The sequence below is a fragment of the Argopecten irradians genome, chromosome 1 (genome assembly GCF_041381155.1).
Source record: "Argopecten irradians isolate NY chromosome 1, Ai_NY, whole genome shotgun sequence".
In the NCBI taxonomy this organism is placed as follows: domain Eukaryota; kingdom Metazoa; phylum Mollusca; class Bivalvia; order Pectinida; family Pectinidae; genus Argopecten; species Argopecten irradians.
The window spans coordinates 30,955,743-30,981,515 of record NC_091134.1 but is presented as its reverse complement, the minus strand read 5'-3'; the positions used below and the strand labels follow the sequence as shown (position 1 = coordinate 30,981,515).

At 36.2% G+C, this 25,773-nt stretch overlaps 1 protein-coding gene across 5 annotated transcripts in view; it reads right to left on the bottom strand.

Moving 5' to 3' along the window:
• Positions 1-18,684, bottom strand: part of LOC138323867 (uncharacterized) — a 49,486-nt gene extending 30,802 nt beyond the window's left edge. For 2 of the 5 annotated variants that reach the window (XR_011208602.1, XM_069268779.1), the window contains exon 1: positions 6,953-7,231. The gene's annotated coding sequence lies outside the window, so the exon portion shown is untranslated. Of the gene's footprint in view, positions 1-2,252; positions 2,315-3,575; positions 4,067-6,952; positions 7,232-18,538 lie in introns of those variants that run through there. The other 3 variants (XM_069268770.1, XM_069268796.1, XM_069268787.1) reach the window with 3 other exon arrangements.
• Between the last annotated feature and the right edge of the window lie 7,089 nt (positions 18,685-25,773).

The following is a 25,773-nucleotide window of genomic DNA, read 5'->3' as shown; positions in this document are numbered from 1 at the left end:
AAACATCGTCATGGACAGTTTAGTAACGGCAAATAAACGGCGATTTCGTTTGTTTTATTAGACTCGTGACGATGTGGCGAAGTTAGTAATTTGACAGATGTGGGAGTTAGTAGTCGGTTTCCTTCCATATCTCGTCGTACATATTATATGTAGTTATACAAAGTCTTGTTAGCTTGACACAATTGCAAAAATATTCTACTTACACAATATTTACAGGATTCGAGGAATTCTACATTATCTAAACACCATGAACACTGACAATAAAAATCCAAAAGCATTCCTGATATTATATGATATTGAGGTTTCTTTTGCATATGTTTTGTCTCTGTAAGCTGAGTAGACTTTTGATGGCAGGTTCCTGTGGTAAGTTTTAGTGCCTAATACACCTGTTATTGTAAGCCCAACTCAACATCTATGTAAAACAAATTTAGATAAGTATGACCCGAAATAAGGAAGTCAAACCCCGTGACCAATGTCTAAGTAATGCTGGGGAAGACTCTGAAGGCTCGCACAGCGCCGAGTGGTTACACGAAATGTACATGTACGACCATTTTATAAATAGGGATGAGTAAGTAATGCTATCTAACCTATCTACAAAACACCTCCGGCGCATACATGGGGTCTAGATGTAGCTGGCCGCGATGGGTTTGTTTCCAAGGAAATTCGGCGCTAACACTCCCGTCGATTCCAATCATAAAAATTGGTATGTATATGACGCGATATTTATGAATAGGTAACTGATAGTTTACATCCTATGGCGTATCCCTTCTGTTGCGACCCCTCCCAACCCCAAACTCCATAGGACGTTTTTGATGTTGCTATCATGAACATTCCGTTACATCCCTGCCCAATCTGAGTGAAGCGAAACATTACGATCACGTCTTCAGTCAGTACAATGACAGCTTCCACAATAGTTTAAAAATAGCGCCTTTATTTAGTCTTCTGCTATTGCCAAAACGTCTAGGCATGCTTTCTATCAAAGACCTGCTTTATATTAAGAACGTTAATTGACGCATTGCACCGGTGCATTAAGTTTACGTTACTTAAAGATAAATTACTTGAGCTTTAATTCGTTTGTTGTTATTTCATCAAGGCGGTTAAACGTTATTTAGGGTCGTTAATGTTTCCAGATGGCCTGTTACTATCCAAACAGACTTTTATCTTCTAAGAACGTTGTAAAAGATTGCAATGAAATAATCGAGTTTGTTCATCAAATTGCTTTAAATAAGTTGCAAAACAAGACACCATTATTCATTAAAAGTGACAGAAATAGAATACTGAATCGGTACTCGGCACATATTTCACCCTTAAAAGGCAGCATACTGAAGGGATGCAATCGCGACATCTCGGCATAATTTCCGGCAATTCTCGGAAATATATATATATTATATTTCAGAAGATTGCCGAGGTGATCCGATTATTTAGCTGATCAGATGTCAAAGGTCATTATTTGATCTCTACCTGACCCGCTTCATAGAATAAAAAACATAGTCAACAACTAGAATAAATAAGTGTCAGGAATTCTGTGACTTTTTGCAACACTATATCTTGAAAAGCAATTTTAATTTAAACTGCATAATTCATGAAAAGTTTTAAAATGTATTTATGTAATTACAGAGCTCTACATAGGCCTACGTCTTTCTTTTCTGTTTTCGGTTCAGGGTAAATACTAAAGTTGGCAGGAAGTCCGAGAATGTATTATCTATTGCTAAAATACGTGCCAATAAAATGGGATTCCTGTATCTTGATCTGTAGACTTTGGCAAAAGATCTACATGTAGATACAGATTCATCAAAAGGTTAATCATAAAATAGTATTAATGTCATATACCAAAGCTGTACTGTGGTATCTTCAGTTGGGTGTTTAGGGACAGATTATACTTGAAGATCACTGTACAGCAGCCCATCGTGTCTCTAACGTTAGAATATCGAAAAGGGGAGATTTCCTTCAATGGGAGACAAGTAAATATCCATCATGGAATATTCATCGAGCGGTCTGGCGGTCATTCAAAACGACAACAAAATCTGCCTAACATGCTACTACAAATGTTATTCGCTGAATAAAACGTGCCATTTCTCCCACTATGGCATTATGGGATTTTATCCCAAAAGCGGAAATGGCCCGACGCCATACTTCTTGAGATTTCCCTGTTAAAACAACACAACTTTGAGTTAAGCTAATAAGTAAATATAAAATGTTTATAGTTAAACATTCTGTCTTAATTAATTACTATTGCACATGACTGAACTCACCTCCAGAGACATTTTTTCCGTCAAGTCAACATCTATCAAAATGGCGTCAATAACGTTACAAAATGACATGACGTCATAGTTGATGGGAGCTAAAATTGCGCCAAAAGTTCCTTAACATATTGGCATATACACAGTTGTAAATGTAACAGTCATTGAATTTATCAATTTAATTACTTGAATAATCAATTCAATTACTGTTACATTTGACAAATAGTTATCGCAAATTTAAGCCATACATTTGAACGGAAATATACATTTTAATGAAACTGTGTTGAAATTGTATTTAAAGATAAAAAACACAACTCTTGATAAAGATTTGAGTTCAGGTGATGTGCATATAAAATGTTTTGGTGGTAGAGCATGTCGGAAAAAGTAGGTTCTTTTTTTAAACAGACATCAGACGTGAATGTCTTGCTATACCTAATTTGTGTTTATCAAAACAACTTTTGTATGCCTGTCATTATGCGGGGACATTAAACCATGAATGCCTCTCGCAAGTCTTAGAACTACTCCGAAAAGTTACGATGTTAAAGGTGCCTATTTATGTCAACGAAGCGTTGAATAATAAATCGTTATACAAAAAATACAGTTCCAAACGCAGCAATTGATGTTCATCTAAAAGATATTTTAAAAGTTTAAAATTGGATTTTTCCGCGTCCTTTACTGTAGTATAATGTTTCAGAGTCTGATATCCTTGGATAAGCTCCATCGACTAATCTGAAACGACCAGAGATATTAAAAGCTTGTAGATAGCAGTAATCTGTAGATGTCAGCCTTTATAAACTTGTAGAAGTGTAATCAGAGAGGTCTGGGTCTGTCACTGATCCCACAACGTCCCAGTGTTTACTACAGAGGGGCTCTGGGAAAATATCGTGGTTAGTCATAATTTTATGCAACTCAAAGTACGTATTCATGGATTCCATAGTATTGCATTCTTCACATATGACATTGTCTGTTTGTAATGTTGAAGGATTAGAAACCTATTTTCCCCTTTTATTTTAATGTCACGGTGGCCGAACAGTTAGGTGCTACCACTATCGACACTCAGGTGAGGCAGGTATTGACCAGAGATCAGTGGTTTTTCTCCGGGTACTCCGACTTTCCTCCACCTATAAAACCTGTCATGTCCTTTAATGACACTGGCTGATAATGAGACGCACATCAAATTAAGTATACAATGCAGTTCCTCATTATCGATATCCCAGGGTTACTGTCACTGTTGGTACATAACGACATGCAGTGATCGACAGTGATAGTAACCCCTGTGATTTCGATACCAATCCCTAAGATTATTCGCTACCTGACGAAAACTGTTTTACTTACCTTAATTAAAACTTCTTTCCTATGTCAATAAAATATAGTCACATTTCATCCAGTTATTATTGTTGTATCTAACAATTCCATCAAAAGTAATGCAGACATTGTAAATGTCAAGCTATAGGATGTCCCGAACGTCTCACCCGAAACATCTCTATCTGACTGGGAGAATAGTTGTATCAATTTGTGGCCAGTACACCTTTGGTCGGGTTACAAGTTCTCCTGTCTGGGAAGGTGATAGGGGAGCAGACTAATCAATGGAACAGCCGAGGAATTTACCGTTCGTGTGTGAATCGTCCGAAATCTGTGTGTGTTGTTGATTCAGTTACGATCAGGATACTAGACAATTATTGGTTCCAGTGCACGAAGGCCAATACAAAGCGAGCACAACCCCCAGCAGCCGAATTCTTTTCAATTCGAAATATGCACTCTACAAAAATTTTCAAACTGATGTGGTTATTTTTGGGAAACGTCATGCTCTTTCATGGAAAAAATTAACAATAAAAGGCACATGCATGTCTGATGTTAACAGAGATTGTAAAGTCACTAGACATGATTGTCTGTCGACAAAGGTTAGACGGAACGTCCGTAGAAACATGATCAAAGTGGTCAATCTCGGTTATCGTTCATCACCGTAGTCCGGCCAATTTTCACTCTATATATATGTCTATGAGATATAAAGCTGCTGTCGGTGATAGTGACCCCTCGTGGAATGTGTACAGATCCTCTCGTCTCTGTACGATACCAACTCTAGCTCTCTTCCTCATCAATCGGGAGTCAGTGTACTCGCTTATTATACAACTACACAAACAATAAACAAAATTATACACATCAAGTGCGCGTGCTGCGCCGGTCAAGGACATGTGTAAGTGTATATATTGTAGTGGAGTTATATAATTCCAATTCTCCTCTGAGTTATGATTTATTGAATATCCCGTTCAGAAGCAGAATAACTTGCTGCCAATTCACAGAAACTGCAGTCGTGCCAAAAGCTATAAAATGATATTAAGACCTATGTTTCCCAAGATGATAATAAAATTTTGCATCAGAATCAATACATTTTGTATTTTATACATCATTCAAGACTATTTGTTGCGATTGCTAGATCAAAAAAGACTCCATGTTATATCTGCGTCATCGAAACGCTCCAAATGTAAAATGTTCGTCTTGAAATTGACAAGCTCTTGAAAGATCGTGATCCATAACAAGCCCTCAATCGAGAGATAACCTCGAAGGTCATCCATTATTTACAAAAGTCACGTGAAAGGTCAACTAAGTTGTTGTTTCACGGTAAAGCACGTGGAACTGATTGGTGAATAGATACGTTCCTTATGACAGCCATTAGACTCAATCGTAACAATTATGTAAAGATGACGAGATACCGCCCGCATTGAGTTCCACAGCAGGGGCTAATACACGCAGCTTTTATTACCGATACGAGTGATTTAAATTATAACATTCAACGCCATTCATAGTTATAATAAAAGTTGTATATTGTGGTGAATATACTTCCTAAACCAACAAAAATATGAACAAATAATTAATAGTAATGCTCATAAACCGGAAACAGCGTCTCATAACTAAAGATTAACAGTTAGAAAACGACAGTATTGTCGTTAAACCATAGTAAAAACAACCATGGAAATCCGCGATCCAAAAGTATATTTCAACTCACTTAACATCTCAATTAAATGATTGTACAATAATTTACTTAGGAAAACATTAATTTCCGGTGCATTAGTCCCCACTGTACATCTGATTTATCAGTTAGTGCTGATGACACATACATGTAGCAACAATAGTTTGTGAGTTTTCATATGAAGCTTAACATTTAATTTACCATTTCTTTAATGTAGTATGCCTTATCTTGTTTTATACGAAGTATGGAATGAATTTCTAAGCTTTATGTCCCCTATCTGAAACTATGAATTACTAAATCTTGTCTAGTGCTTGTATTATGGGTTATTCGGAGCGGGATCGCTCTTTAACGTGATTTAACCGGTTTGATAAATAAAGACATTGATAAATAAAGACATTCTGATTTGAAGGCAAATCATCCAGTTCTAAGAAGAGGTATTTGCATATAAGTAATAGAATTACACAGATACTACCTATGAAATTGTGAAGTCGGGGTAAACATAAGTAATAAAACCTCACTTTGAAATATATACTTAGCTTCTTGATAGACATGAGGCAGTAATAGGGCGCAATCATCCTCGATACTCCAGGGGTTCCGATCACTTACGATCTCTCGGAACCCCTGGAGTATCGAGGATGGGGCGCAATATATACTGATCTAATTAATTTGGAGGTTTCGAGTTCTTGTTCGGAGTTCACAGCGCACAATATTCAGAAATATATATTACTTCATATACTTGAAATTGAATAGTTCAACATCAGTATTCCTTTGGCATAATAATGCATTGGATCTTTTTTTCACGGATATTTAAGTCAGAAGCATGTAGTTGATATGTTTAATTAAGCGTTAATTAATCTTTAAACATCCCCAATTATGCATGATGCAATGAACGCATATTCTATTGGTTATGGATGTAATAAGCCACGTGCTCTCTTAGTTCAAGGCCTAATTATTTATATACACCGTGAAAGCATTTCGGTTCATGACATCATACACCATCTTTGGTTCATGAACTTAATGATTGAGAATGTGACGCGAGATAGGTTATTCAGTACAACATGTTTATGTTAACAAATGGTAAAAATATTTGATTGTAAATTAAAAGTTCGTCGCATCATACCTACAAGTGACCACTTTCCATTTTATCATAAATTACGTGCATTAATAGGGAAATATATCAAACATTTGCCACATACAAAAGAAATGTAGTACTTTGGTGGAGACTGTATATATTTTTTGGTTTATTTGTAAATTTGTATTCCCCACGATCAAATTATTTGATAAGTTCATACAGGGATGTAGAAATAAAGCTATATAAATTCGTGGTCCAAAATCTCTGTTTCATACATGTATATAACTGTCAGCTCAATAGACGAAAGTATGTAAAATCTTCATATTTGGTTTAAGACAATTATATACGTAAAGCTTGTAGGCAAACATGACAAGCAAAGATTATTTTGCTACCAGTAATATTTTTTTGTGAAGTCAACCCGGCCGAAATACCTTATGATGGAGGAATTGGTCTGGAGGACAAAACAAATTCTATCACCTGCATGTAGTTCTGCACCGTACCAAATGCAATTTAGTTCTACTTGTGTGCTTATTATAAGACAGGTCGTTTCCGTCCACCATGTCATACAATTACACACGTACACAGTTAACAAACGTTTCCATGATCATTACAATTAGACACAGATAATGTAGAAGTCTTTCAGAGAACAAGACGGTTGTAAACCATACTTACGGAGGAGATAGTAATTGATTCCCTTGGTCTGTTCACAGAGCAAAGAAAATTATATATAATCCTATTCACGGAATAGGCATTGTGCTGAAGGTAACACAATCCTGTTCACAAGTTATAACTGAGGTTGTTGTCTACAAAGTCAGCATATCACCGATACTTCCTAATAGCTTTTCCAACATTCATAACAACAACATCACTCCACGGTTCTATCTCAGGCCGAGTGGTGCACCTCATACACCTCAACGTCTGTAGAGATGACTAACCTTGTCATTGGCATCCTCCCATTGTCATGGCAACAGCGGGACGCTATGTACCTAGAGATACGTATACTGAGATATGTGTGATATATTGGGAGAGACCGCCTAAGCATACCGCTCCGCCGAAAACGTGTGCATGTATGAATGGGACTTAATGATAGTTGGCGGAAGGATGCCATTTAGATCAAGGAGTGAAATGTCAGGTAAAATTGACACATCGTCTAAAGCATCTGAACTTGGCGGCGTTATCATGCGTGCTACAGATCCCCCCAGCCGGGATTGATAGATTCAGAGATACAGAGGTATGGTGAGTGTAGCGGAGGAAAACAGCAGCCAGGCGGAGAAACCCGAACATACGGGGCTCATACGTCACAGACAAGAGCACTCGGGAAGGTGTGGAAAGCAACACGTCCGGAAACCGGGCATTCCATATACTGAATCCTAAATTGTTTAAATGTGACGATTCCCGGGATCTACAGGTACATCCAATAAGTCAAATCATTTGTTATCACTTTACTAAATCAATTACACATGGGTATACTGGCCCGTCTCAACATTTATCGATAGTTCTTGAATTAACAATCTGATTTGGTGAAATGGCGGCATTTCGTTTTTACATTGATTGGTGATATTCAGAAGTATGTCTTATTTCATTGACGTAAGCCATTAGCTATACCAATTAAACCTCACCAGAGACAACTGCTACTTTGCTTACTTTTTATCTGAATTTATTTAAATATACATTGTATTGCGAGAGAAGACATCTGTGCGACCTGCAATGGTATTAAGTTTGGATTAATTGGTTGATTAGATTGGCGTCCTTCCAATAGGTCATTTAAGGACGGTTTCCCATGAAAGAGGTGAAGTCCCTGGGTAAATTGGGAGCCTGCAGTACGTTTGTATTCTGACTCTTTGAACTCTTGCCTTTTTATAGTGCTACCTCACTGGAGCATGCTGCCAGAGGCCATTGACATACACTTGTAGTGCGCAAACCCTAATTGGTATAACAAGTTCAATGTTTCCATCGTTTAGTCATCATCAACTACAGAAATTCAAAATGTCGTAAGTTAATGCTATCAGAGAGTTTTATATAATGACTAAATCAGCGCATTCTTATAATGATATTTACATAGGGTATAGAAATATATATTTTCACATGATTAGCCACTAATTTGAATCCCTAATATATACGATAAATATTTTTTGGATATAGTTCAAGAATGTAGACCTACTGTATTTAACTATACGTATAGCCGTAGACAACTGATTACCAATTATTAAACAGTCTGATGAGAATGTCGACTCTTAGAGTAAATGTGAATCTACTTGGAACAGTAGATAAAAATGTTTTGTGTCGAGTTTGAAAACGAGGCTGGAGTCTTGCCTCCTGACGATAACACGGGATTCAAACAGATCTAGTGACGTGTATTGTTGTGTAATCTATAAATATATATCAGAGGTTTACTTATGTTACATCACAGGGAGGGATATCTCTATACAAACACGTAAACGTGTGAAATCCGGATTCTTGATCCGGGAATGTTGCCAGAATTAGATTCTTAAAGAAAAAAACCATATCAGTGATGCAGATTCGTAAATATACACTGTATCTTGAACAGACACGATTTTATACGCGTGCTTTGCTATTGATATTGTCCAATGAGGAAACAATTGTGTGAAATTTAGATTGAAATGGTAGCAATAAATTTCGAAGCATTCAATTCGTTTCCATGAGACCTTTTAAGCGAGGATACAAACAAAGTAGGGATGTCCAATTTCCGACTGTAAGCGTTCCGATAGGCTTATAACATAGCCAATTAGAAGGAACTTAGAACTATGAAGACAAACGTTTCATTAAAAGAAATATTTCTTTTTTATTTTATTTAAGACTGGTGCCAAGCATTATTAATAAAGTTCAGCAATTTCAAATGACATTTTAAAGCGACTTAACAACCACTAAACCTATGTTGCGTATGTGTGCAATATGATGTTTTATCATTGATATATTTGACACTTTAGTGTTGTTGATTTTGTCTTCTTTTTTTTTAATGGAGGCATGACAAACATTTATGACACACGCTTGATATTGATAAGGCCCTTTTCGACATTAGAGATGTGATAATAGATTTCAAATTTTGTGCATATTAGCGTTTAGACTGAGGCAATCGTCTTCATTTCCACGGTGACGTCATTTCACAATTTAATTCAGTCTGATATTGCACAGTCATGCTGTACTTAACAACATATTAACTGTACGACAGTGTTTACATATTTCCATGACAACGGACGTTACAATATCATCAGTCGAGGTTGAATTTACTATGATAAGCCTTAGATTTTATCTGTATACATATATATCAATGATTTATTATTTTAACCGTAACCTGACTTAGCACCAGTGGTATTTTTTCACGAGATATATATTTTAGATAAACAAGAGATGAGGGTAAGAGATAAACTGACGGCATTTATCGTAGAAAAGTACGTTCGGAACAAGGCAACCTTGATATCAATGGTGTAAAATGGTGTTCCTCAGCATTTAAGGAACGCGAGAAAAAACATGATGAACTGATAGAAAATATGGACTGGCCTTCTATTTCGAGACGGAGTTATAATGTTATTACATGTATTTTATTTTAGCTTGATTTTGTTTAACGTTTTATTCACAGCCGTAGCTTTGAGGATGAGCCAGAATTCCATGGCGGAAAAAACTCACGGAACCGGAGGAACTTCAATGCCAGCACATGAAAAACACTGTACTTATGCATGGAGCAGGCCTATCAAACTCGAGACCAAGATGCATAGTGTAGAATTTTTTGACTATGAATTGAAAAGAGAAACATGAAATATTTTTCGTAATGAAAAACACTCAAAGAAACCATACAAATATGTAAGAATTTGGCAATATCACTCTGAACTTGTCGTAACATGTTTTAAATCCAAGGAGTTCCGATTGGTGGCAATTTAGACATTGCAATTTTAGCATCTAAGGGTTTTATTTTCGGAGGCAGAGCGACATTTGCATAAACTGATGATATTTTCACTATTGAAGTTAAACATGACTGGAAATATAGATGATCAGGTACAAATTTAAACTCTTTTGGAAACTTGGAAAAAGTGTGCTTATTTTACATTTATTTTATCAAAATGTGGATCGGTATTTAAACATTCTGAAAAGTGCACATGACTTGTGATAGACAGTTATGATTGTCTTTGCGAGCTTTATGACAAAGGCGGTGTTTAAGATCGAGATATTCCGTAATTTATAACAGTCTAGTCCAATAATTACACCATGCCTTGCCAGCTTGTCCATATCGTCTATCGTCCAGAAATCATCAGGTGTTTTCTATAAAATATAAGTCGGAATCGTTCAGATAAGCCGGAAACAAAAAACACGCGATACTAGAAATACAGCACTCATTCAGTGTCGTACTCTGGTAAATATCCGGGGAACTGTGATAACGACATTTAATTAATCGACAATTAATCCGAGTTTCTTAAATTTCAAAAGATATGTTTTTCCCCAAAGGACGAGTAACGTATGTAAAATTAATGAGACGACTTAAAATCCAATCTACATTTAACGACTAAAAAACTTGCAAACATGGCCGAGTACACATTCATCAGCCTTATCAGTGCACATGTGTGCCTTATAGCAGGTGCCGAGGAAAAATGAGCTTTGATTAAATCGAGTGCACCCAGTAAAGCAGATGGCGTCCACGTTACCATTACGGAGAATGGTGTTCCTATGTCAAACGACGAGCCTTTTTAATGCAATGTTGAATTATGAATACAGATTTCAATCACTTCTTGTAGACATTGTAAAAAGAAGCAAAATAGTCAAATAGATAGAGACTCTACAATCTTTGAACTCAACATGACATTCGGAACGAAAGATATACTGCAGTATTAAGTCAAAAACCGCTGATATTATTCATGCGTTTTCACAGACATGGCCCGGAACGCGAATCTGCAACGCTGCAGTTCCTTTTGAAAGCTGTCACGTTTTTGTAAAATTTCTAGACGTCTCGTGCATGTGGATGCAAAATTTGTAAGGCAAAATAACAAAAACACCATCGCTCTTCTAAAGGTTTAAAATTGGGCATGTCAAAATATTTGAATAACCAAATTTTCTATTGAATTCCGTGACTTAGGTTTTCTCAAAGGCGTTTTGACTTCTACAAGTGCCGCACCGATCCTGATGGTGCCAGTATGATACAGATGAACGAGAAATGACGTGACTTCCATATGTTCAAAGACAATCAAATGTCGGAATCTGCTCTCTTGCAAAGTAGAACATCGCATGCCTTGAAATATTAAATTCTTATCTTATAAACTACGTATAAATGTCTATTATAGTCTGAAATATGGCTGGATTCTCGGCGTATGTATAAATAACACCGTAAAGACTGAAGACGCGCCTTAAACCAATCAATCAAAAGATTCGGCTCTAAGCTCACAAAGTCAAGAATAAATCTGATTTTTATTTGATATAGCGGTGTATGAAAATCTTGAGTACATGGGCACATGAACTTTTATTCAGATTTCAGTTAGAATACAGAATTCAAAGGAGAGTAAACTACAGGTTCTTAGTGACGTTTTATAAAATAAAATCCCATGAATGGGTGCAAAATGTTTATTTGTACGTTTCCTTTGTGTGACGAAGTGCAAAATACATCTACTTATTGGTCTTGTCCGATAAACAAAAACGCTTATTTTGAATATTATTTTATCTCGTTATATTAAAATAAATTTGAAGGAAATTACTCATTTTTGCACTCCGTAGGTCCTGACATTTGCCTTGTAGTCTGTAACTGAGATATGACACGCATGCTGTGGCACTATGGATAAGTACATGTACATGTACGAATAACGATGAACAATCTTTCGACTGGCTTTTTGTATGGTCAAAAATGTATTCATAAACAGTGCCATCTAAAGGACCCATGCTTTTTTACTGATTGACTTTCAGCAAATCAAAAGTGGTGTTTCAAACAATTACCGCTGTAGAACCAAGTTTTAACAGGTGAAAATGCTTTTTGCAAGTGAAATGAAATCCTTAAAAAGAGCAAAATAGTATCAACTACATCTACTACGGCAAATGTCATAATATGTCTGGGACGTTATTAAATTCTATTGGTATGATACCCCCAAAAAATCTAATCATAAAACAACACAAATCCCTTGTTAAACATACCATACCAAATACTCAAAAGTTCATATCACTTAATCAGCCCAGGTATTATAAAACGGTGTTAACTTCGTCGAGATACAAGACCGCCAGTGTGTAGGCATATAGTGCCAATATACCCTATACAATTCTTTGTAGAGCGCAAAGCGCTTTGTAGAATTGTGTGTGAAAGATGTGTAAGTTGGAAAGTATGTACAGCAACTCGAAGAATTATGATGAGCTTGCTGTCAGCGGACAACGGACGAATTAATTACCCCTTAAAACTGACAGTGCCAGTTGATTAGAAGTGCAGATGCTGCTATCGAGGAGGATTGAGTTGAAAGACCTCTCTCAAACAGCGACTTGTGTTTCAAGTTTTTTGGCCTCTGTTAAAAATCTTACTAGAAATAAAGCTGTTTGTGTGTTGATTCTAGATGTGGCAAGTTTACAATGTTTATCACTAGTTTTTACCATAAATATTACTTTTGTAGGCGGGATGTGCATTTGTTTGACCTTGAGAGTTGCTATTAATAGACATAAGTGGAAATGAAGCTGTCGCCTCTTGCCCCCTTTCTTTTGGCATCTCCGCATACCCCTCCTGGAGACTCTCCAAAGTTAAGGAAGCTCGGCACAATGACATAATCAAAGAGATCGTAAGTTCATCTTATCATTAAATATGTAAATGTATATCTTTAACGTAGACCATTTGATATTCGACATAAATGCAAGAAAATTATTTTGATTTCATAATTGTATTGTTATTTTAATATAATACTCATTATAATATCTTATTTTATTATTTAATTCAATAAATTGCACTGTATGCTTCCATCACTATGAAATGTTAACATTAAGTTTTTAGTTCAATTTCATATTATTTGTCTTGATCAAAACAATACTTTATTACTAAATATGCATAGATATCAAGAATCCCCCAACTAGAATCGTAAACGAGCCATCTGTAACTTGATACAGGGTCGTTCGTAAACAAGCCATCTGTAACGTGATACAGGGTCGTTCGTAAACGAGCCATCTGTAACGTGATACAGGGTCGTTCGTAAACGAGCTATCTGTAACGTGATACAGGGTCGTTCGTAAACGAGCCATCTGTAACGTGATACAGGGTCGTTCGTAAACGAGCCATCTGTAACGTGATACAGGGTCGTTCGTAAACGAGCCATCTGTAACGTGATACAGGGTCGTTCGTAAACGAGCCATCTGTAACGTGATACAGGGTCGTTCGTAAACGAGCCATCTGTAACGTGATACAGGGTCGTTCGTAAACGAGCCATCTGTAACGTGATACAGGGTCGTTCGTAAACGAGCCATCTGTAACGTGATACAGGGTCGTTCGTAAACGAGCCATCTGTAACGTGATACAGGGTCGTTCGTAAACGAGCCATCTGTAACGTGATACAGGGTCGTTCGTAAACGAGCCATCTGTAACGTGATACAGGGTCGTTCGTAAACGACCACTGTAACGTGATACAGGGTCGTTCGTAAACGAACCATCTGTAACGTGATACAGGGTCGTTCGTAAACGAGCCATCTGTAACGTGATACAGGGTCGTTCGTAAACGAGCCATCTGTAACGTGATACAGGGTCGTTCGTAAACGAGCCATCTGTAACGTGATACAGGGTCGTTCGTAAACGAGCCATCTGTAACGTGATACAGGGTAACGACCTTCGTAAACGAAACCATCTGTAACGTGATACAGGGTCGTTCGTAAACGAACCATCTGTAACGTGATACAAGGGTCGTTCGTAAACGAACCATCTGTAACGTGATACAGGGTCGTTCGTAAACGAGCCATCTGTAACGTGATACAGGGTCGTTCGTAAACGAGCCATCTGTAACGTGATACAGGGTCGTTCGTAAACGAGCCATCTGTAACGTGATACAGGGTCGTTCGTAAACGAGCCATCTGTAACGTGATACAGGGTCGTTCGTAAACGATATCTGTAACGTGATACAGGGTCGTTCGTAAACGAGCCATCTGTAACGTGATACAGGGTCGTTCGTAAACGAACCAACTGTAACTTGATACAGGGTCGTCAGAGGTCGTTCGTTCGTAAACGAGCCATCTGTAACGTGATACAAGGTCGTTCGTAAACGAGCCATCTGTAACGTGATACAGGGTCGTTCGTAAACGAACCATTCTTCGTAAACGATACCAGGTCGTTCGTAAACGACCATCTGTAACGGATACAGGGTCGTTCGTCGTTCGTAAACAGTCGTTCGTAAACGAACCATCTGTAACGTGATACAGGGTCGTTCGTAAACGAACCATCTGTAACGTGATACAGGGTCGTTCGTAAACGAACCATCTGTAACGTGATACAGGGTCGTTCGTAAACGAACCATCTGTAACGTGATACAGGGTCTTGAGACATCGTAACTGATACGGGTCGTTCGTAAACGAACATCTGTAACGTGATACAGGGTCGTTCGTAAACGAGCCATCTGTAACGTGATACAGACTCGCTCGTTCGTAAACGAACCATCTGTAACGTGATACAGGTCGTTCGTAAACGAACCATCTGTAACGTGATACAGGGTCGTTCGTAAACGAGCCATCTGTAACTTGATACAGGGTCGTTCGTAAACGAACCATCTGTAACGTGATACAGGGTCGTTCGTTCGTAAACGAGCCATCTGTAACGTGATACAGACTCGCTCGTTCGTAAACGAGCCATCTGTAACGTGATACAGACTCGCTCGTTCGTAAACGAACCATCTGTAACGTGATACAGGGTCGTTCGTAAACGAACCATCTGTAACGTGATACAGGGTCGTTCGTAAACGAGCCATCTGTAACGTGATACAGGGTCGTTCGTAAACGAGCCATCTGTAACGTGATACAGGGTCGTTCGTAAACGAGCCATCTGTAACGTGATACAGGGTCGTTCGTAAACGAGCCATCTGTAACGTGATACAGGGTCGTTCGTAAACGAGCCATCTGTAACGTGATACAGGGTCGTTCGTCATTTACAAACGACTATAGAAGTAGATATGCAATGATATGTTACAAATGAATCATCTATTGAGCCTAGTGTTTATTTTTAGGAGTTTTACGGTAAAGCAATGGATATTCTTTTTACCAGAAATTGCAGGTGTAGTTTATAGAAAAATGACATATTAATGACCGTAATATATTTTGTCTTAATAGACTACATATATATAGATGTTATCGAAAATATAGCTAGTCGAATCTAAAATTTTAAAAAGTATGTTTTTTAGAGGAAACCAGTGAGTCACTGGGTGTAATACGTCATTAAAACATGTTTAGTTTGATTTGCCTGCTTATCACTTGAAATAAACCAATGTAGCACGCGAAACATACAAAAATAACAAAATCAAAATAAACATTTGTCACGTGTTGCAAACAAACCAATAGAATGCATAGGTTTTATTTTTTGGTGAAATAAATACGCTTTTGCCACCGAAAGAAAATATTTACGTACATGTTTACTTGAGTTTTTGGCTCTTTAAACATGGCAAAATCAACACCAAATCAAATGTTCTCGCCATTTTGTTTATCTCATTTTCCACTTTGCCAACAGATGGTATGTAAGACTTGAAGGTTATTAAAATGAGCAATAATGGTTTCATCGCGGGCGTTTGTAGCTGATGAACTCGATATAGGCCCAGTCAGCACCAACAGGCGTTTTTACATCACCTGTCAAGTTCTAGTGTGATATGTTGGCCAATGTAACTGGTACATTAAAACTATTGGAGTAGATAAATCTTATTTATGTCTCCTATAATCCACCCAGGGGATATGTCGTATAAACAATATCAATCGAAGATATCAAAGAGTTTATCATATTTGCTAGAAAGATTTTAAATTGGTAACAATTTGTAGACTGAATTCCAGATGGTCGCTTCTTGCGATCATGCAATGGGCGTGTTTGCGGAACGATAAGATCACAAAAAGAGACGTGTCAGACGTGTTTTAGTTTTAAAACAGTCGCAGAATAATATTTGAAAAATTATTGCAAAACATTAAGCTTTAACCATGATATGGACTTTTCTTTAATATCTATCATCAATAATTTTGCTAAATTCCTATTACTTTTAGTTATATATATTTTTTTTTCTTCAAATACCCTATTTTCAAAATTAGAATATTTTTAATTTATTTGTAGCACATTGTATATTTAAATAAAGCTTTGGATATTTTATTTTAGAAAAAAAAATCAATAAATTTAATTAACTTTATCTATTAAATCTTTGTTGTCTCGGTGAATGTAAACCGTAACTAAATATGGTTTTTAAACAATCGAATTTTCCAATTTGGAGAATGCATCTAGTAATAACATTTAGTAAATACCCCTCCCAGTCACCTCATGATTCACAAAATGGTCAATGGCAGAATAAATGCTTCGCTAGATGTTCTCTGACGTGTGAATCTAACTTCCTGTGGTATCTTGTTACCCAGCATGCTTGTTTAGCTGGCAGAGTAGTAGATACAGATAAAAAAAATCTCAGCTGTTTGGCTGTCACGAGCCATTAACACCATGCATAACGTGCATACAAGATATGCATGTAAAGCATGTGCTAGAGAGCTTTGTGAATGAATGACAGTATGCAAGTGTTTGTCGGTATAGTATCTAACAGTGAATGATGGTTGTTAGTCTCGACAACGTGTATCATTATGAACATATCACAGCGTAATTGTTGTTTAAATAAAGACACATTCAAATTCATACCACTAGTTATCTTGTGGGTCTTTTGTTTAATTATTTGGGATAACAGGTGGTTGAAGCATTTAATGAAATGCTAAGTCTCAGCTTGTGGCCTCTGACTTCAGTTATAAAAACTTTTAGCCCTTTGCATCCCCGGTGGACAAGAGGAAACCGTTTATAATGTTCTTATTCATATAATTCTAATGCAGACACGTCACTTGTTATCAAGATAGCCATGCTATTATCAAACACAGTGCCCAGCTTTACCTTAGGGATGTCTTGGGAGTCATCACCAATGAGAATACTTTTTTGTTCCATAGATAAAATGGTTCATTTTTCTTCATTTCTGATGACAGTGTGAGATTTTGATACTTTCCCTTCGTTCTCCCATTTGCAACATAGTTATTCAACATAGATTGTTTTTTTTCTACTAAGTGATACGCTGATTTGATGTTCTATGTGGGAGTCGCACCTAAAACAGACAGCGAGCCAAAGGCGAGAGATACCAAATGGAATATGTTAGAGTTCAAAATGATAACGCAATTCAAAATAGAAAAAGAATTTTAAAATTTTCCGATAAAGACACTCCAAATAGACTTTTATATGTGCTACGTGATGCATATATCTCATTTTTTCGATATCGACCCTTCCGGCCCTATATCATTATATTGCAAAAACTTAAACTGCTTATATCAAATTCTTAACTGATATTAAAACTCGTAACTTATCACTTAATTCTGGTGTGAAAAATGACCTCACTTAACTCGACTTCGAGATTACGAAATTCTTATGGCATTTTCTGTAAAACAACTTATTTATGTGGGCTTTTTTCCATATCGATTTCATTCCACGATCTAGACTTCCATGGTCCTACTTTACCTGTATTTAAACCATTTTCGCGATATATTGTCATATATTATCGTAACCTCTTATAGTCCGCGAAACTTAAATGCTCACGAATACAATTTGGTTCACAATATGTATTACTGTATGCTGGTCATTTTTATGGGATGATATTTTCATCATTTCGTTGGTCATTTAAGTGGTTCCGAAACTTATACCATAGAATAATAAGACGCGGCACAGAAATTAAACTGGCTAGGTATTTCATTGTTTGATGAAGAAATCGCTAAATTTTGTATCCATGACTATACGCTAATAAGATTGGGCGGAAAGAAACAATAAAAGTGCTGATGATGTAATTATGAGTGACAGCGAGTGTTTGTTATGTAGATGCACGTGTAAATCTATATATAACATATCGTTAGAAACGCGTTCCATACTAATTGATTGATGAGAGTAAGCGATCGTGCACCGAGCCCCTCGTAAACGTGTAAACGCTAAGTACCAATCTATCAGGTTTAAAGAAGCCACCTGTTCTAAAGTATAGAAACAGACAGGTACTAGGTTAACTCTACTTAGTATCTTTGGACAGAATCACTTAAATTATAAAATAAAAGACAACTTACCTTTGGTAGAACTGTTAGAAAATATCCTCGAAATGTCCCGTTGGCTAGAGCCCTAACTCTACAATATATATGTGATGCGTTACGAAGATACAAACGCTATATAGCATCGCACGTCAAGTGAACGGTGGCGGGCTGATAAGTTGGGCCGTACGGCGGAGGAAACGGGAGCATCGTACCCCCTTTAAAACAACATATCTAATAGACAGATGGAGAGGTAAAGATAGCATGCCCCTACTAGCTCTATGGACGTAATAGGCAGTCTAAAGTCAGATTTGCAGTTGTATTCAAATATTACTGCCAAATAATCCTGATGGGATTTATGATGGAAAAATGTTCAATATCTTATTTTCTCTGTAAAATTGTTTCCGAGGTATTTGAATATTATCTGTATAAAATGTGTTAGATTTTTCGTGTATTGCACCTTCCCACGCAAAGGAACATCAGGAGATAACATAGTAACCCATGTGGTCTAGCGGAGATGGTGAAACGAATGCGTCCCAATAATCATTCCGTGATCCCGTACCCAGCGGGTTGAGTCGGGAGGGAACATGTTCAGATTTCCGAATGCTACCAACATAATCGTTTATGTCTCAGGTGATTTGGGAAATGGTAAAGTTCTCTGCCTAAGATTAACTTGGATACTAGATTTAAATCAGAAGAGGAAAAAATAGCTCCCTTGCACAGCAACCATTCATGTTGAAATGTTTTCTGATCTTTGAAATAATCCTTCGTGGAACTAATGGAATTATAAGGACTCCTTATCACTTAAACTTGTTGTGGCCATGATCATTTCGGCGAATGATAAATAAACTATAGCCTCCGATTCCAGTAAAGTTCCACACGGTGTCAATCAAGAGGAAAGCGATACACATGAATGAGTAAAATGTATTAGCATGAAAGATCAGAAGAGACCGAAACAGAGTGAACAGATAAGATAAAAGATGTTTCATTTTGTATCATGTGTCAAAATAATTAACATGGTCATAACGTATCCTTGCAGACACAGAGTCGTAACAAAGCTTACACTCATCTGTGATATAGGGTACACAGTACAGTTGGACATTCTGAAAGACAGAAATAAATAAATCCTTATCGAAACTCAAATTGGTCTAACAAGGGTGTGCTACTATGAACAAACTAAAGACAACTTTATATCCCATTCAGTCGAGACAAGCCAAAAGGGTATTTTTTACAGTAAATGAGAAAACAAAGGGTTCCTCAGGAGTAAGCGTGTTCTTACTCTGTCAACGGCACACTCTGTGTAGATCTGGGTCAAGAGATAGAGATAAAAGAAGTTAAAAACAAATAGATAAACATATTTTTAGTTACAACAACTTATCAATTTAGCTATCTCGATTTTACTGATGTTCGCTATATGGAAGATTTACCATATACACTATACTTTTATTGATGACATGGTTAAATATTTCGCTTTTACGGTTGACGTTATGTGATGTTTTTCGTGCCATTTTTCTCTCGGATAAATTTAAGATGTTTATGAAAAGAGTTTCGGTTGTTAGATAAGTTCGTTGGTGCAGTTGGTTGATGGTACATATTGGATGTGATTCTTGATGTTTTGAATGAAAAAGCATTGCCATAACTGATTCAGACTTCTTCATATATGATATTGGTATAGGACATATTGTTATCAATCAAGGAGAATTTCATAGAACTGAAAATATGGAAAGGAAAATTACCGTAGGCACATAGCAAAATATGTTTCAACTAAAAGACATTGCAAAGCTCCTATGTTAATTGCATTACGAGGAGATTTCTGTAAAGTAGTTCGGTTACTAAGCATGAGCATTGCTCCAGAACGTAGAAGAAAATTGTGAATGAAAACTGGTGTAATTACGCATCGGCAGATTGATACATATGTCTGCATCCCGGTGCACTTGGTCCATACTGTGGTGCATTGGCCAACTGTTGGCGCGATGTACCGGAACCCTCGTCTTAGAAAGGTTATATGTTCGACAGGTGCGTTCGTTACAAAATCTGGCTAAGTATTTAATCTCCGGAGAAGCGTCGCTAATTTGTTTTGATCACGTGGTTGTTAAACTCTTCAAAATGTTTGATATCTAAAGCCGATAATCTGAAGAAATTATTTTCAAAATTCACGACTTCAGGAAGTTATTAAACGCCGTAATGAGTACATTCTATATGGGTTTTTTTAAAAATATTTTTTGTTTGTTTAAGTTTCGAGTGAATTCACCTGTTTTGTGTGGATATTATTTAGCTTATTAACAATTATTGGACTAGTGAATTAACTTGATAATCCTGAATTAACTGCTGGTTGACAATTACCAGTTACACACTATATGTGTTTCATTGTCTCTATATCCTCCTCAGTCCTCCTCCTCCTCCTCAATCCTCTCCCTCCTCCTTCCCTCTAGTGCTCAACATCATTATTCATGCATTTGTGATAACTCTGAATAATTTACGTCCATAACCTGTTCCAATGTAGAAACAATCGGTTGCTGAAATGAGAGATAATTCGTTATCAAAAATGACGTCAGTGTATAGTAAGTGTGAGGAACATCAACACATGACACAACTGGATAAAAACTGATTATTTATCATGCTTAGTTTATATTTAGTATAACATATAAACGGTAAGTTGACCATGCAGATGTCAACGATTTTCAAAGATTTTATTTTACAGCCAAACACATGATAATGTGTAACATGAGTGATATCACAAATACAAATGTATAGGCATGACAGGATGGACAAGTATATGTACATAACATTATTATATAGCAATTACTCTCAACATTTGTACATTACACATGTATGAAACACAAAATATAAATATTTCATTCATGGTTCAATAAGAAAAAAAGCAACAACAAAAAAAAACACCTATACGATAAATGTAAAATATTTTGATTTTATAGCAGCATCATTATTACGATAACAGTAGAGGATTAAGTTTTTTTTAGAAAAAGGGAGGAAGTAGTTTGGAATATGCTTTCTTTGCAAATTTTGAACAACAGCATTATTACGAACAAAGAAATAATGAAACTCATTTCCAACATGTTCCAAGCACATTACAAAGTCTTTCTTCTTTAGGAATATTTTGCCATCTGCCAGTTTCAATGGGAAACTTTAAGTTACAGGTACGTATTTTGGTTAATTGCAATCTGTTATTTTCGAACAATATTGTCAAATACTTCTCAAATTTAAATTCAGTTTTAAAAAATTAAGTAGAATTGTCCTCTCGATGAGTTCTGGCCATCAGAAAACCAGTTGTGGATGAACTGATCTTGAAGCCTTTGTTTTAAATAGTGTCTGAAAAATATCTTAGGCATGATAATTTTATCATCAAATATATATGAAAAACCAGTTTCATCAAATATACTCTTAATTTTGCTAATCCACTTGAAGGAATGAGTCCCATTTTCTTGTAGACAAAGAGCTAATTTTATTGAAATACTACTTAATTTTTCATCATTACATAACAATTTATTCCAAAAACGAGCCATTTGAAGTTTGACATTTAATTCCTATGGAAACCGACCAAGTTCTCCATATACCATGAAATTAGGGGTGCTAGATCTCATTCTCAATATCCTTTTACAGAATTTCAAATGCATTTGTTCTAGTTTCTTTAAATTTTCAAACCCCAAGACTTCCGAGCCGTACAAGAGAATTGTATCAACTACCGAATCGAAAATCTTTAATTGTAAGTCAATTGGAATAGCCTGGTTACGATTTTTTATATATAATGCAAAAAGGGATTTATGCGCTTGATCCATAAGTCGAACTTTTGCTTTTAAAAAGTTTTCGTTGGAATTAAATATTGCACCAAGATATATAAAATTATCCACAATTTTAAGTTTGCATCTCGCAAATAAAACTCAAGATTCTGTGTTGACTTCCGCTTATAGAAAATCATAACTTTAGTTTTGTCGACATTTACCTTCAGTTTCCAGAGCTATTATTATTATAGAGCTACTGCAACTCAATGAGAATGAACAGAACATGATGGAACTGAAATGCACACCAATATTTGTCCCCCGAGGTTAGGGTGGGCATGAACGCGAGCTAGTTTCAGATGCTCGTATGCAGATAATATAATTGATTATTCGTTTTTGTGAAGTAAATCTCGACTTGAATAGTTTGACAGGGAGTAGTGGTGCCAATAAAGCTCTGGAAACGACATTTACAGAAAGCTGGTTCCATTATACTGTAATATTTCTATCCGCATTCTGCCGATGCAGCATATAAAACTCTCTGTGATGTATTTTTAAAGAGAAACATTTTAATGTTTTACAACTGAAGGCTTTATGCATTTATATATCATCATCATGTTTTGTTTGATCTCAATAGCAATCCCGAGGCTTTTATATCTCAAAGACTGTGAGAGAAAGTGTGTGAGGAATTGGCATACGTTCAATATTCCCTTCAAGTATATTCTATATTCCTAAAGCATTGTCCGAAAAGTGCCATTCAATGTGACGTGTCTTTTTGACTCCTTTAGACTTTTTTAAATAGTTATTTTCGAAAAAAAAGTTCTAATATTATAATAATTTCTAAAAATGCATTGTCCAAGCAGTACATATGTAACATTCATTGCAAGGTGAGATTTTGATTCCTTTAGACTTTTTTGTAAGATTTCCTTTCGTAACGAAATGGTTGTTCTATTATAATAACAATTTTGTTTCAAACTTTGATAACACCTTCTTTAATGTCTAGTCACACCTACATCAGTTTTTATCCGGGTTACCAACTGCCGTACCTGTTTTAATCAGAAGCCCCTAGCTACCAAAGTGTTATCATGTGTTGATTGCCAAACGGCTTTGGTACACGGGTTCTCCTAGTATAATTCTGGTCACATAAATTTCGTCTAATTTTCATTCCAATGTACCACTTTGATAGTTTTCCCCTGTATCATACTGAAATTTCCTTGTTAAGTATTCTAAAATGAGTATTAAAGATGGAAATGTAAGGTAAGAAAATTCCAAATATTACTTCAGAGATTTTTTTTCCCCCTTACATGTAACTGTTTCTATTTCCACGAACATATACGAAACATGAAGAACTCTCAGAGTCCTTACTCTGACCCGAATAATAGAAGATTCATGGCTTGTCTATGATGGTGCATGACCTTGGAGCTGCATGTACATAATGATCAATGGCAGTGAGTGGTAAGAATCCCGGTAGGACCCTGTTTTCCTCCGCTGAACGACGGGGTGACTGCCAGTAATGCCAGGTCAGGGGTGACTGGTACAAAAACAAACTACTGATGTAGTTGATTTCCTGAGGTATATGACTGTCTGCTTAGATATTCTTCATCACAACAAAACTCCTCACCACTTCCCAGAAGCTACTAATGTGTAGGATATACATTGCCGATTAAATTACTTCTGTTGTAGTCTTCATTTTTAAAAACAAAATACGCCATAAAGCTTGTTATTTTCGTAGGAAAAAACGATAGTATTTAATGAGTGTACTAGGCATTTAATATCTTGTAAAAATAGTTGTCTTGTTATTTCACAGGTACTGTTCACTGTTTTCCTGATTATGCGGATAACACAAGCCTTTAATAAATAACCAGGTTACATATGGCATTCTTCCTGACAAACGTCCCAGTCGAGAGATGATCTATGAGATCAAAAATTCAGATATAAAAATATGTTTCTTTAATATAGTAACAGTGTAACGATTCCTTAGAGTATTCCTAGATATCAGAGATGATATTTTGAATTTTTAATAACACAAAAATCTCTGTTTATTAAGAGAACACTTTGATTTTTTTAAATACACCATTGAATTCGCAAGTTCTTACAATCAGACTCCAAACAAAATAATTTCGAGAACAATTTAAAGGAAAGCCAACAAACGTGGAATGGTAGAACTGATAAACTATGGCTCTGATTCATGTTTGTAACGATCTAAAGTCTACCTCAAGTGTTACATTACGTTCAGTTCAAAACATCGGCATGTTTGCATGTACAATGAGGTTTAGATGTGTCTTTCAAAGAGTTTATAAACAGATACTAAGGAGGCACGTGCTGGCATTCTATGACTAGAAGTAGTGTATACGTCCCACACGTGACGTTAATTGATGCGCCACCTTTAACGCCTCGGCTATAAATGACGCCATTAGATATCTCAGAATCCTCGTGATTGATGAGGAATTTAATTCAGGATAAAATAGAATGTGTGCAAGGGAGCAGGTTGTTTTAGGGTACATAAAGTTCTCTCTTAATTTTATCTTATAATTCGGTTGGCATCTTTTGTTGGATTTCGGTTCTTCGGAATAGTCAAGAGTCGTATAAGGATAGTTTTGTATTGTACTGTAATTATTATTATGTTTGTAATTAATTAATTTCTAATGGTAAGAATCACATCACATGAGAGAGTACAAAGATTTAATGACATGCTGTAGTATCATAAATCGATCGTGTATTAACAATATATTTGAATGTTGAAATATCCATTTTGTTTCCCGGAACTCCTTTAATCTAGAGTTTTGAGACAAAATCATGGATGTTTAGGAAACAAATATATTTCGTGTGTACAATAGACACACATATTTTGGACAATAAAGTGTCGATCAGAAAATAATACAAACTGAACAACTTTCATTTGGCTACAACTTACATGATGTTGTTAACAATTGCTTTATAATTTTGATATTTCCAATAATCATCAGAATATGTGTTTTCCAAAAGAAAATGTTGAAGCAATATCAGTATGCTGATATCGATCAATCCAAGATCTTATTGCATACAAAATCTCTTGGTTTGTACGATAAAATCATGGATCGATATCATAAACATTCTAAGATTGTGTAGAGTAAATCAAAAAGGTAGCATGTAGGTTGAATCTTGGAGAGATCAAAAATGGCGTCAGAACTGATATATTTTGCTTTCAGTCTGAACATTTCAGCGGGCTTTTTCAATGAAACGTTATACTATAATGGAGACAAAATTGCTCTTTTATGCTTTTATGTCTTTACATTTTCTGTTTCCAGTTTCTCACTACCAAAGAAGAACTCTTTATTTAATTAGCTCATGCTTATTTCAGGAGCAACATTACTTTTTTGTGATTGCATGGCTGTTTCAAGTATTTTCACAAAAATGAATTGGATTATTTTTACTTTAAGACACATCTTGTTTACGCCATAATCTTGATACGGGTGTTGTGGAAACCATTATCTGATTGAAATGATTGACAATTGACCGCAGAGTCGGCCTCAGTCAAAAGTTTCTACGTCATTTCCGGCC